Source organism: Poecilia reticulata, chromosome 13 (assembly GCF_904066995.2).
Source record: "Poecilia reticulata chromosome 13, P_reticulata-male-v2, whole genome shotgun sequence".
In the NCBI taxonomy this organism is placed as follows: Eukaryota; Metazoa; Chordata; class Actinopteri; order Cyprinodontiformes; family Poeciliidae; genus Poecilia; species Poecilia reticulata.
This window is the reverse complement of record NC_088842.1, coordinates 8,296,030-8,309,329: the sequence shown is the minus strand read 5'-3', so window position 1 is coordinate 8,309,329 and position 13,300 is coordinate 8,296,030. Positions and strand designations below refer to the sequence as shown.

Sequence of the window (13,300 nt, the reverse complement as noted above, 5' to 3'; positions counted from 1 at the left end):
CCCCCAACATACTCAGGCAAACGCCATTCCTCGGAACTCTGCCCATACTCGAGGCGGACTTGGTGTACGCATACCCAGTGACGTACTGACTCGCACAAGAAACCGCTTGCCTCCCCTCAATCACATTAAACAGTTTGGTGTGCGACGCTAAGCTGAAAATGTGGAGTCAGCGCAATCGGTCGTAAGAACATGTAGCATGACTGCTACTCTCTGCGCCGCGCTAACAGCTAGCTAGAGCATCAAACTTGCTAGTATCCATTCGCATTGTGGGAAATGAAAGAGTTTATCACGTGAAATGTAGACAGTCGGTACACTCGACTATGACATCTCAACTGTCCACTGGCATTATTCACAGAATACACACAGTACGCCTCAGTACGTGGGAGCGGTTTCATGTTTTGCTGCCAACGGGCCTCATCCTTGAATATAAGAAAACACAACAGAGTGGAATGAAGGGAGAAAATTAATACAACAACTTAAGAGGAAATTGTGGCTAAAAGAAGAAATGCCACTGGTTTGGCAGTATTTTGAATATTAAAAAAAATAAATTAATCAACAATTATCTATATATTGACTAATATGACAGGCATATGTTATGTTTTTCAGCCATATTGTCCAGCCTTACTATTGAGTGCAACTTATTTATAAAATTAATAACCTAATATTGTGGCTTGCATCCGCATTCTGCATAGCAGCAATATGTTTTTCCTTTCCAATAGACTTTCACTGTCCTCCATGCATACAATTGATGCATATCCTTAGGGACTGTGGTGCTATCACTCAGAAAGAGTAATGTGGACAATGTGATGAAGGAAAAGAAATAAGAGTCTGGGAAATGTGGGTTAAATAAAATCAATATTCACACAACATTCAGGAATAGATAAATTGTACATGTTTCCCTGAGGTCATACAGCCCAAATGTGAAGGCAGTCATGACCCTGCTATACAATAAGTGCTTTTACCAGCAACATTCAATGTTATCTTGCACATTGTAAAGGTCAGAGGCAGCTTCCCACTATGCATAGGCTGCTTCACAGAATCCAAGAATACCCAGAAAACCTTTCAGCTGTAAATTCGATACAGTTTCAAGTCTTTTCCTAAAGTCTAAGGGAATGTGTCTGAACAGGGCCAAACTTCCATCTCACTTCTGTTGCTGCACATTGCCAGTCAGCTGAAAACACAAAGTCAGGTGTTTGAAAAATAATTTTGGTTAATAATGTTTGAATTATGAAAGAATGAGATGAATCAAAAAGTTGCAGTTTCGGAACAGCAACAGTTTTCTGTTTATTGAGATACAAGGGAAAGATTCCAGAGAAAACCACCACTAGCGGTGAGGATAGTCCGTTTACATCTGCACATTGCGCCACCATGTGTATGTTTTGTATATGTTAAGCTCACTCTGTAAGATGTTTGTACACATCTTTGTAGGTTTTTAAATGCTAATTTATGGAGATTTTTAAATTTAGTCTGTAAATTCAACAATTTCAAGACTCCTCACATCCTTGAGCCGAAACAAAACGGCTGAAGAATGTTGTTGTGTACACTGTAAGTGGATGTCTGAATGACAAAAGTCAAAGTCAGTGTAAGCTTAAAGTGGATGTTCAGCTCTCACATCCAAAGACGGCTAACGAGAAACATCTAAGGCAGCATCTAAAAATGTTTCAGCAAAATGACGCACATCCGCAAAAACGAGTTTCCACTGCTTGGAAATGAACACCGAGCATGTCTGTATGGTGAACCCATACAGACATATGGGTTCACCATACAGACACCGAGCATGTCTGTATGGTGAACCCGCATAAAGTGTTATTGTTCGACTTATGCTGTTTAAAAATATATAGATTTGTTCAAGTTATAATATCTGAAAATCTCACAGAAATATTTTACTTTTAATACAAAGTAATCCTGCATTGCATTGCAGCCCATGTTTTAACTTTTGACCCCTTGTGGGATTGAAGTCAACATGCTAGCACTTGTAGTTCAACCCATATTAGCACAATGCTATAGCTGTGTGTTGGCCCAGCCAATAGTCCAGCACTGCACACCATACTTATTTTTGTTTTTGCTTTTTCTTTGTGAAAGAATCCTACATATTACAGCTGATATTCACTGATCACCCATTAAATAAGTAACAGAATTGACAGTATATTTCTTCTACTTATTCTCTGTCGTTCTTGTAGAAGCAGGAAGGGTTTATTTATTAATTAGCTGCTTCCGAATTTCAACTTGGGTATATAAACACTAAATGATATATTGCAGCTTTCCTTTAGCTCAGTTTTCATATTTTGGTGGGCCAAGTGAAAACACTTCTGATTTTAAATATAAATGACGCTTCAGGACATTTTGGCACATTAGCTTTTTGATACAGCAAGAAGAGCTTATTGTAAATTTGAATAAAAGAACATGGGAAATAATGCAACAAAGGAGCAAAAAGAGGGCAGGCGATAAATAAAGTATAAATAAATGAATGCAGGATTTTAGTTTGATGTTTGTGCGCCTCAGTGGGTTTAAGACGATGGTGGTATGAAAACTGTCTACATTGAAAAACAAAAACATTGCTAAAGAAAATATTTCTGGCTGCAAAAACAGACCTGGAGATTAAAGTAGCTGTCCTCTTCATTTTTATGGACTGAAATGAAAATGAAAATTATATTGATAAAATAATAAGTAACAATCAGTATGTTAAATAATTTTGGCAGAAGTAGGAATGGATGTTTTTGGAGTTGAAGGTTAGAGCAGGGTTTTTCTTGTAAGTGCTGCTTTCTACTCATTTTTGAGAACAGATCTGCAAATTCTGACTTGTAATTTGTTCTCCCCAAGTACTTAACTCATAAGAGAGAAAAAAAGAACATCTGCTGCAGATTATTTTTATTCCCCAAAATAAGAAGGCCATTTCCACTTATTCATCAAAACCTGTTGAAATAACTTTACAGTACATTCACAGTACATTCCAGTCTTTGTTGCTGTATCAATTATAAACAGTATTTAAACTTAAATAATATTCACTCTCCTGCCAGATTTGAGTGTAAAGTAAACTTCTGATTAAGCCAAAATGTTTCTTGTTGTAATACAGGCCCTTCTCAAAAAATTAGCATATTGTGATAAAGTTAATTGTTTTCCATAATGTAATGATAAAAATTAAACTGTCATATATTTTAGATTCATTGCACACCAACTGAAATATTTCAGGTCTTTTATTGTTTTAATACTGATGATTTTGGCATACAGCTCATGAAAACCCAAAATCCCTGTCTCAAAAAATTAGCATATTTCATCTGACCGATAAAAGAAATGTGTTTTAATACCAAAAAAGTCAACCTTCAAATAATTATGTTCAGTTATGCACTCAATACTTGGTCAGGAATCCTTTTGCAGAAATAACTGCTTCAATGCAGCGTGGCATGGAGGCAATCAGCCTGTGGCTCTGATGAGGTGTTTGGAGCCCAGGATGCTTCAATAGCGGCCTTAAGCTCATCCAGAGTGTTGGGTCTTGCATCTCTCAACTTTCTCTTCACAATATCCCACAGATTCTCTATGGGGTTCAGGTCAGGAGAGTTGGCAGGCCAATTGAGCACAGTAATACCATGGTCAGTGGTTTTGGCACTGTGAGCAGGTGCCAAGTGGTGCTGAAAAATGAAATCTTCATCTCCATAAAGCTTTTCAGCAGATGGAAGCATGAAGTGCTCCAAAATCTCCTGATAGCTGCTGCATTGACCCTGCTCTTGATAAAACACAGTGGACCAACACCAGCAGCTGACATGGCTCCCCAGACCATCACTGACTGTGGGTACTTGACACTGGACTTCTGGCGTTTTGGCATTTCCTTCTCCCCAGTCTTCCTCCAGACTCTGGCAAATTGATTTCCGAATGACATGCAAAATTTGCTTTCATCCGAAAAAAGTACTTTGGACCAGTGGTCCCCAACCCCTGGTTTGTGGACCGGTACCGGTTCGTGGACCAATTGGTACCGGGCCGCGCAAGAAATAGTGAAATATTTCCGTTTTATGTATTATTTGAGTCTGGAGGATCTTTTATTATGAAAATCCTTTAACCGGATTCTCTCGGTTACTTGCGCGCCAACACTGAGGCCACAAGCAGCAAAATGAGTAAGAGACAGATCAGATGTCTTTGGAAAGTTTCTTTGCAAAGGGGAAAAGGCCCAGAGAAGAGACAGGAGAATGGATTTATCCTGGACCGGTAGGTGAGTCCCACATTACAAGCCCGCTCTGCGTAACATGCGGCGACCTGCTGCTAATGAGGCAATGAAGCTTCAAACTGCTTCGCCACGTAGAGACCAAGCAGGCAGTGCATATAAGCAACACTTCTGGTGTCATTGTCTCCCATCACTCCCAGATGGAACCGTCCTCTTGCAGAGAAACAAGCTCAGGGCTCCGTTAGTCAGTATCGTGAGTTAAAATTTTCACGAAAGTAAAATGTTCGTTTTTGTGGCGCATTTGTATCTTATTTTGAAGGGATATGTAAACGTTACCATAGCGACCAGAGTCAGAGCGTTTGGGCTGCGGTCGAGAGGAGATGAGTAGAGTTTGAGTCTTAAGTCTGGTTTAGACGGTAAGATTTAAGAATTGTCGGCCGATTCTCCAAACCTCTGTGACCACAGAGCTGATAAAAGTCCAACAGGTTCGATGGGTTCACACTTTTTCCTTCCCACAGACTTCCCACTGAGGTGCCTTGATGCAGCACTCTGCGAACAGCCTATTCGTTCAGAAATTTCTTTCTGTGTCTTACCCTCTTGCTTGAGGGTGTTAATGATGGCCTTCTGGACAGCAGTCAGGTCAGCAGTCTGACCCATGATTGCGGTTTTGAGTAATGAACCAGGCTGGGAGTTTTTAAAAGCCTCAGGAATCTTTTGCAGGTGTTTAGAGTTACTTTGTTGATTCAGATGATGAGGTTCATTGCTCGTTCAGAGAACCTTTTCATGATATGCTAATTTTTTGAGACAGGGATTTTGGGTTTTCATGAGCTGTATGCCAAAATCATCAGTATTAAAACAATAAAAGACCTGAAATATTTCAGTTGGTGTGCAATGAATCTAAAATATATGACGGTTTAATTTTTATCATTACATTATGGAAAATAATGAACTTTATCACAACATGCAAATTTTTTGAGAAGGACCTGTATTTAAATTTTAAAGTGACTCAGAGCCTCATATTGATTTTGATTGATCATTTTTCCATAGAGCTCCTTACCAAAGACCCTTAAGTGGAGCCAGTTGACACGGAAACAAAGATGGCAGGGCCGTACGAGAACGGGACAGAGAAATGGTCCAAACAAAGTCTTTATGCAGTTTTGTTTAGAAATATAAACATTCAACATTCAATTTCTCATTCAAAATTATTGGTGTTCTACAAATGGTGAAGATGTGTTGATAGAAAAGCAGAGGAGATGACAGAGAAAAATTGTAACATGATGTAAAAAGACATGATGGCAATAAGAACGGTTTAATTTGAGTTAACGCACTTCATGAAAAAAAGTTTTAGCATTCCCTCAAGTTCAACCGCAGACTGTCTGCATCTCTGTTCATGGGGAATTAAGGTTTTCACGTAATTTATTCTTTTAATCTTTTATCGTTTTATTCAGCAACATAACAGGTTCTGGTTTTATAAAAGTCCAAGTGAGTAAACCACAATTTTCTGTTTATTCAGACAACAATTTACCTATACAAAATGTGAAAATTTTACGATTTGACAGTATTTTCTTTTTCAAAATTGATTGTGCTTTTGCATAGTTTTATCTCAATTTCTATCTAAACAAATGTGTAAACATCTTTCCTTTTTGTTGTGCGAATCTCATGCTGTCCATTGCCTAATTGCTGATCTCCTCCCTATATATGTTGAAAGATCATTAAGGCATCCACACATCAGTGGTAAAAAAAATAGAGATCTTTTCTGCGTGGTTCATTAGGAGACCCTTTGCTTGGCTAGCAATATCCACACTTTACTTTTACTCGGTGAGTGAATCTCACCTCATTAACTCCCACGCCTCACTGCCATGTATCAATATCAAGCACTCTTTGGGTCCGAGTTTGTTGAAACGTGGAACTGAAAAAACGTAGATTTTCAGTGCAGTGAGTCATAAAGAAGCACAGACTGATGAGCATGTGGGGAAGCCTAACAGGTGGCGCTTCACCATCACCTCGGTGTCCGAGTTGACTAATGATGTGGCCGCTGCTGGACAGTCTGGTTCCTCCATCGGGGGACATTACACATTCCGGACATATTTTAACAATTACATCTTTACTCCTCCATCTTCCTTTGGACGCGATAACGCTGCAGAATGCACTGCTCTTGTGGGAAAATAAAACAATCCTAACATTGGCGAGCTGCGGACGCTCAGCGGTCGATGGTGTCCGGCTGATTGCAGCCAATAAATGGCTCGTCTCAGAGGAGCGTGTCATTAACACGCCGGCCGTGGGTGAGGGTCACCGTGGTTTAGAACAGGTGCGCTCTAATGAGGTGCATTCTATCTTTTTAAATAGGACCTTTTTGCTCTGGATGGAAGCAGTTTCTGAACCAGGTGTACAAACACACACACACACACACACACACACACACTAATTATCATCCACTGAAACAATTGATTTGCCTCCAGACTTTTACTGTTTGTGGCGGCTTCAGACAAAAGAAGGCCACTAATGCCAGCGTTCGTGGCTCAAGGAAATCGGAGCTGAATAACCGAAATTAACTTTCACGCAGTTTCTGCAACGCATCGAAATTCTTCAAACGGAGAAAACCGTAATTAGATCTTCTCTCTCTCTCTCGACGACTGCCTACGGTTGTTTCATCAGCGTTTTGAAATGTTTGCTTTTATCCAAAGAGCAAGATTAGTTTTCAGCAGTGAAAAGGCAAACATAAAAAATACAAAACTGCTCCTCCATGAAAGGAAGGGGGGGAAAAATTGTTTTATTCTTGCGACATTGTGGTGCAGGTAGGAAATTGGTGGCTGGGTGGCAGCAGATGAGTTTTCCCACTAAGACGCTTGAAGATTACAGTTCTGTTGGGTTTTTTCCCCCCCAGTTTTGTTGGATGGGCTTTCTGGATTTGTAATAGGTTGGTTTTCTTAAAAAAAAAAAAAAAAAAAAGTTGAATGACAGCTTTGGAAAACTGGAGGAGCAAAGACGGAAATGATGCATCTAGGAAGCAGGGCGATTGTTGTCCGCGCGGTAGGGAGAGATTAGTATTCATTGAGGAGTCGGAGCCGTCCCCGCTCCATTCTCCTGATGGTTGAATGTTTCGCCAGATGGAGGGGAGGGTTATTATAGCCAGATTAATGCTGTCATCTGGCTGAGGTGTAACCCTTGCAGGCTTCAGGCGCTGTTGTGCGAGGCTAAAGAAGGTGCATCAGGTCAATCCCGCAGTGAACTGGGAACTTGGACACGAATACTGCTGACATTCAATCTGAGATTAAAACTACGTTGTGCTGCGAGTCCCTGTATCTCACCTGGTTCAAACGGCGGGGAACGGAAAACATAAAGAGGCTTTAGGCGACTTCGGTTTGTGGTTCAGTGTGTCACGTCTTAACGGGTCGTTCCAACGAGGCGGGTTGAAATTCGCCACACCTTCGCACCTTTGAATGAAAGTCACTGACTTCGTTTTAGTTCAGTGGACTGCGTTGCGTATTCATTTCCACCGACTTAACTGGAGCCAATAAAATGGGTTTCCATTAATGCTATTTGATGGACTCTTTGAAGTTTGCATTTGGAAAAAGATTGATGAAAATACAGAATTCATAAACTTCAGCTGTTTTCTGCTGCTTGGCTTTGCTTTCATGTACCTAGTAGAAATAAAATATATTTATACTTCTGGCTCTGTTTTTATTTTTAAGACAACTGTGCTAACGTGACAACTTTCATTATCAAAATGTCTAGCTTATCACTGTTACTGTGTTTTCTGTTGATTAATTGAAAATGAAGTTAAAAACAAATTCAACTTTTTTTAATATAAAATAACATTTTATTGTTTAAGATGCAATACGATTCAAACATCACTTTTAGTCTCAAGTTTGAAGTCTATCAAATCTTTTTTTAAAGTGTGAGAACAGATGGGAAAAGAAACATCTCACATTAATTTTTAAAATTAAAAAAGCAATCTTAGATTGAGGCACTAGTGAACACTGCTTTTTTATATTTCACTTTACTTTGAGTCTTCAGATTGAAGTATGAAATAGCTTTTTAGTGAAATAAATATTTCTAATTTATTTCACTGTTTTTTTTCCACTTTATTACAGTTTTTGATTGGCAAGTACATGTGGTGTGAGCCAAAATGTATTTCCTTGTACATGTACAACATTCTGTACTTTTGCAAAGAAAACATAAACGACACCTGTTGGCAGCCACAAATGAACTCGATGCATGTAGTGGACGTTTCCTAGAATTTAGATCTGAAGGCCAAAATTCAGAGAAAGCATATCAAGAATAGGTTTGTTGTACGCTGTAGTTCGTCCATGCAGCAACTACATAAACTCTATTGCTTTTCCTTTTGACATTTTCTGATTTAGACTTATAACCACAGGACAACTCAATGAAAAAACAATTGGCTCCCGTCAACTAGCAGCATCGTTTTGCATTAAAATTGTATTTGCTGAGAACCTTTTGCACAAACATTCCTCGGATTCCTTTGGTGACGTCCACCGGCTCCTTCCCGGGGATGGAGAGCCGTTTCTAGGCCAGGTGGAGGATGTAATCCCTCAAACAGAACCTTGGTTGACCGCGGGGCCACAGCTGGTCAGGCGGTTTAACCTCTAAAGGGCGGCTCCAGGAGGCATCCTTATCAGGAGAACACCTGAACCTGCTCCTCTCAGCACAGAGGAGAGGCAGCGGGGTTTACTCAGAGCCTCTTACCGATTAATGGACTTTTCACTCTTAAGAGAGGAAGAAGCTGAGCCAGCCTGAAAAGACAGTAATTTCACTCTTCAGCAACATTTCATGATTGTCTTGGCTGAACTCCAGTTGGAAATGAATTGGCACGACGACTAAAGTTTATTGTTTTAATCTTGTTGCGGCGATTTGGAGGTAAAAAGGGTGAAAACTGTGTTTTGTTTTGTTTTGTTTTTTTTTATTTTTATTGTTGATTATTTATTGTGATTTCTTATAAGAATTGTGATTTATTGTTGTCACAATAACTTTCAGTCATTGAAAGTAAATGGAAGAACAAAACTGACAATATCAGAAACGTTATTTTTGCCGCTCTCTCCAAGTTCGTTCCACAATAAATATCAGCAAATTCAAAAATGAGATTAAAAGTAGAAATGAAGAAGGCTGTTTCCAATGGGAATGATTTTCAAGAATAATATTTGTGCTTGTGGTGCTATGAACGCTGTATCATACAGTCACAGCCATGACTAGACGGGACATAATTTTATGTTTCATTGTGTCGCGAAAGGTGAATTTGAACCAACTTGAAATGTTTTGCAAAGGACAATCCATCCAGACTGGACTCATGGAAACAAAAACATTCAGAGAAGACCAATTTAACTGAGTAGGAACTGTTCTCTTTGCTTTACCTCATTTTTCTATTGTCTCCATTACAGCAAATCCTCCTGAAACTAGCTTTGCCGTTTCCTTAATCCCCTCGACGTCGGTCTCTTTCTATCCCCCCAGGTGTTCACTGCAGCTGTAGCATCAACTTAGTCTGCGGATCAAATTTTCATTGGTTCTTCAGTCTGTTTCCATTGGAAATAACCCCTTTGTATTGGCGAGGCTGAAAATAGAAACAATGCCAAGCAGAATAAATTGTTAAGCATGTTGACTGTAATCTCAGCGGGCCGTTGGAGGCCGACTCTTTGGAATGACTGAGGATTGAACTCAGCCAGAATAATTACCGTATTGTCACCTCTGAGGCTGATAACCTGTGCTGTTAGTTTAGAATGAAAAAAAGTCAAGTGTGAAAAATTACAAAAATCCATGAAGTAAGTTTTTAAGCCATATTTAAACATTAAAGTGCTTTGTACTACTCCTCTCTTAAAAACAGGATGTGAGAGCCACATATTGACGACAATATATCATTCAAGAGCATCACGATGAATCGATTATTGAAATAAAGTAATTTAGTCATTGATTACCGTAATTTGTAACTGAAAAAAGGCCAGTTGCTGAAAGAACGAGAATGGAAATTAAGCAAAAACTGTACAAAAGAATATAAACATTTAGACAATTGAGATGGAAAATCGAATTTGTAGATTAGATTTTTCAATGAATTGGTACGACGACTTAACATCTTCTGCCCAGAACAACAATAAACTTTTCTTATTGAAAGGGGATCGAGTTGTTTTCATCTTTTAGTATATTTCTATTATTAAATAAAATAGACTTAAGTGGTTAAATGAGAAATCAGCAGAATGTGTTAATTTTTTTTATCTGATTAATCGCCAGAATAATCAATTACTAAAAATATTTATTAGTTGCAGCCATAAATTATATTATTAATATATTAGTGTGTGCAATGTTCCTATTGCAAAAGCTGTTTGCAGTGCAGTAATTGTTTGCCACAATATATTGTTCTGAACTTGCACTTTGTTTACTACATTTCCATGTTTAGCCTGTTGCACAGTGTCGACATTGTCCAAAACGCTAAAAGGCTTCATGCTCTCATAGCTGCCTTGTGCTCACCTTTTCTCCATTTTGACCGCAAGCTACAAACTTGAAAACAACTGAAAGTCAAACTGCAGAGATGATGACGGAGACGGTTGTGTTTTCTTATACCCTGCATGGCGGTTTAAACTACAGAACAAGTTTGGAGATTTCTCTGCAAATGAACAAATTCAGAAAACTGCTATTTGCAGAACCGTGTGACGTTTCTTTTTTTTTTTTTACCCTCTTTGCCATTTTCCTCCAAACATACATTATTAATATGCAAATCATATTGTGTCAAATGGCAGTTCAAACAAGACGCATTCACACTGAATAAAAATAGATTTTCATCAGATGAATTTTCTTCGGTTTGCTTCATATGATGAGAAAAGTTGTCTCCGACTCTGAAATGTTACTGTGCCTCAATATTTGCTCACTTGCAGCCGGCGCTGGTGTCTGGATTTATGCTGGTGGAGATGGAGTTCATTCCCCTGGCGACGAATATTTTAAACTGAACTAATTTTTTAAATGTCAGCTTCGCAGAGCGCCACAGGATTAATTTCCAAGTCAGTTATCTTCTGTTGTTCAGTTGAGGATATTAATTATCTCTCAGGCCTGTCGTGGGACAACCATCATTTTTGGCTTATTTACAAATTGTTTCCTGTAAGGAGCCATAATGTGAATGCTGCTAGTTTGTTTTTTTTTGTATATCAGCACACATTTCAATCATGTATATGAGCCAGCAGAAACAGTTTTATTTCCAGTAACTGCTTAAGGTTTAATATTAATAGCTTGTAGGTCTTTAAACTTGTAAGTTATGCATATTTTATGCTTTGCTTTAGAATTAGCTACGACAGGGATGAAAATTTGCAATTTTTTCACTAAACCTCTCCTTTCTCTTTTTGTTTGCATTCAAAAGTTTAAACTTTGCTTTGTGGTCGTTGAAAATGAGCAAAGTTCTCTGTGAATGTCTCTGCAGAATTTAGCTTTCCTCAAAAAACTAAATTTCCTTCATACGTTCACTCAGTGTTCAGAAAACTGGAGCACTCATGACTTTTACTCCCGCTCAATGATTGGTTAAAACCAAGACATGACCCATTCTAAATGTTAAATGAAGACAGATCAGCAATACGTCCGACAAATGGATCAAACTAAAAAAAAAAAAACTTCTAAAAAAAAGTAATGGCATAAACACTGAATATACTGGCTGCTGGACTTTTGCTGTGTGTTTTGTGAACTAACACTAAACCTGTCATGATAACTAATTTTGCTAGATGATAAGTTGTTCCAGAAGTTATTGTTTTGAGATCATTTTCAAGGAATTTAACGGTAATGGCGAAAATAATAATAATGCAAGAACACATTCCCAAAGATAAGTAAACTTTAAATTCTAATGAACATTTATCACTGAAACTGGAAGACATTTTAAATATCCAAATAAATAAACAAAACAACAAATAAAATAAATTATGAAGTCTTTGTAAACCAAATTGTCCTTCAAAAAGAAGGTCTAGTTGAAACCAAAGCGGCAAACTGAAGACTTTTATCAAATAGTTTTTGGAAGAAACAGAGAAAACGAGGGATAAATGATAATCATGCCAATGGGTATTGAGTTTGTTTTAATTTATCATATTGATTTATTGCTTATTGTAACAGGCCTACCTAACACACACTCTGAATAGTCGAATATAGTGGTTTTGAATTCTAAGCTGACACATACTAAGTTAATTTTACTTATTTTTTTTTTACTTCTAAAAGATAAAGATTTTGCATTCTGGATGTTTGAGAATCATTATTTATCTTTAAGATTAGAAAACTAAGTCTTCATCAAAGGTCTGTATCCTAAAGCTATACCTTATTTCTGGGTGTTTTTTTTAAAAATAAATACATAAAACGGTTTTCCAACTCATGGCTTGAAGAAATTCATACACAATAACAGCGCCCCTTATACTCGCAGTGTGCTTTGTTTTTGATATTACTAAAAGAAATTAAAAAGAACATAACCCGTTCTTTTCTCACTTTGACACCAAGCAGCAAGAGGGATTCAAGCATGAAATTGCATATATTACGACCTATAGAACCTCAACCTATATGATTTTCTTTTCCCCCTCTTTTTTTTTTTTTTTAGGGGGAATTTGCTCATTCCCATTTCAAGCCCAAGGGCTGGTCGGTCCCTTAAATTGATCTAGTGAGCACAGCAGCTTCTAAGAGACCTGCTCAGACCCGATAAGCTGCGGCACCTTCGCCGGCGAGGCTCAGACATCAAATATGCTCCATTTCACACGGGAAGTCACACAACTTCCTCAGGTAGCAAATCTGACCCTGGAAAAAAAAAAAATGTCGAAATTATTCCGACACGCAGGAGAAAGGATTCAGCCTGGAGAAGTGCACTTCACTGTGGACGGAGGCTCCGGCTGCATTGAGCCCGTCACCGACATGTTTGGCAACATTTCACTCGCATCTAAATTTCCTGATGCGTCGTTCCTTTAGACACGTCTCACGTTATTGTGCTGGAGCAAAAGGGAAAACTCATTTCCTTATAAGCTGCACATCCCACATCATTTCCCACTTAGATAATTTGACCCAAAACAACAACATCACTTAGAACAACCTGATTTATGCCTGCAAAACTAATGGGACGTCTTCGGCTTAAATATCTGTTTTCCCCCGTAAATAAACGTCTGGCTCTCCTCGGAGTGACTCTGCTCCCCC

At 38.5% G+C, this 13,300-nt stretch overlaps 1 protein-coding gene and 1 long non-coding RNA gene across 3 annotated transcripts in view; one reads left to right on the top strand and one right to left on the bottom strand.

Moving 5' to 3' along the window:
• Positions 1–13,300, top strand: part of esamb (endothelial cell adhesion molecule b) — a 72,330-nt gene that overhangs the window by 10,035 nt on the left and 48,995 nt on the right. The gene's annotated exons all lie outside the window — the stretch shown is intronic.
• On the bottom strand, positions 8,558–10,266 carry LOC103474208 (uncharacterized). The gene is made up of 2 exons (XR_535124.2): positions 9,523–10,266; positions 8,558–8,907 (listed from the first exon to the last, which is right to left on the bottom strand). It is a non-coding gene; the product is annotated as an uncharacterized LOC103474208 (long non-coding RNA).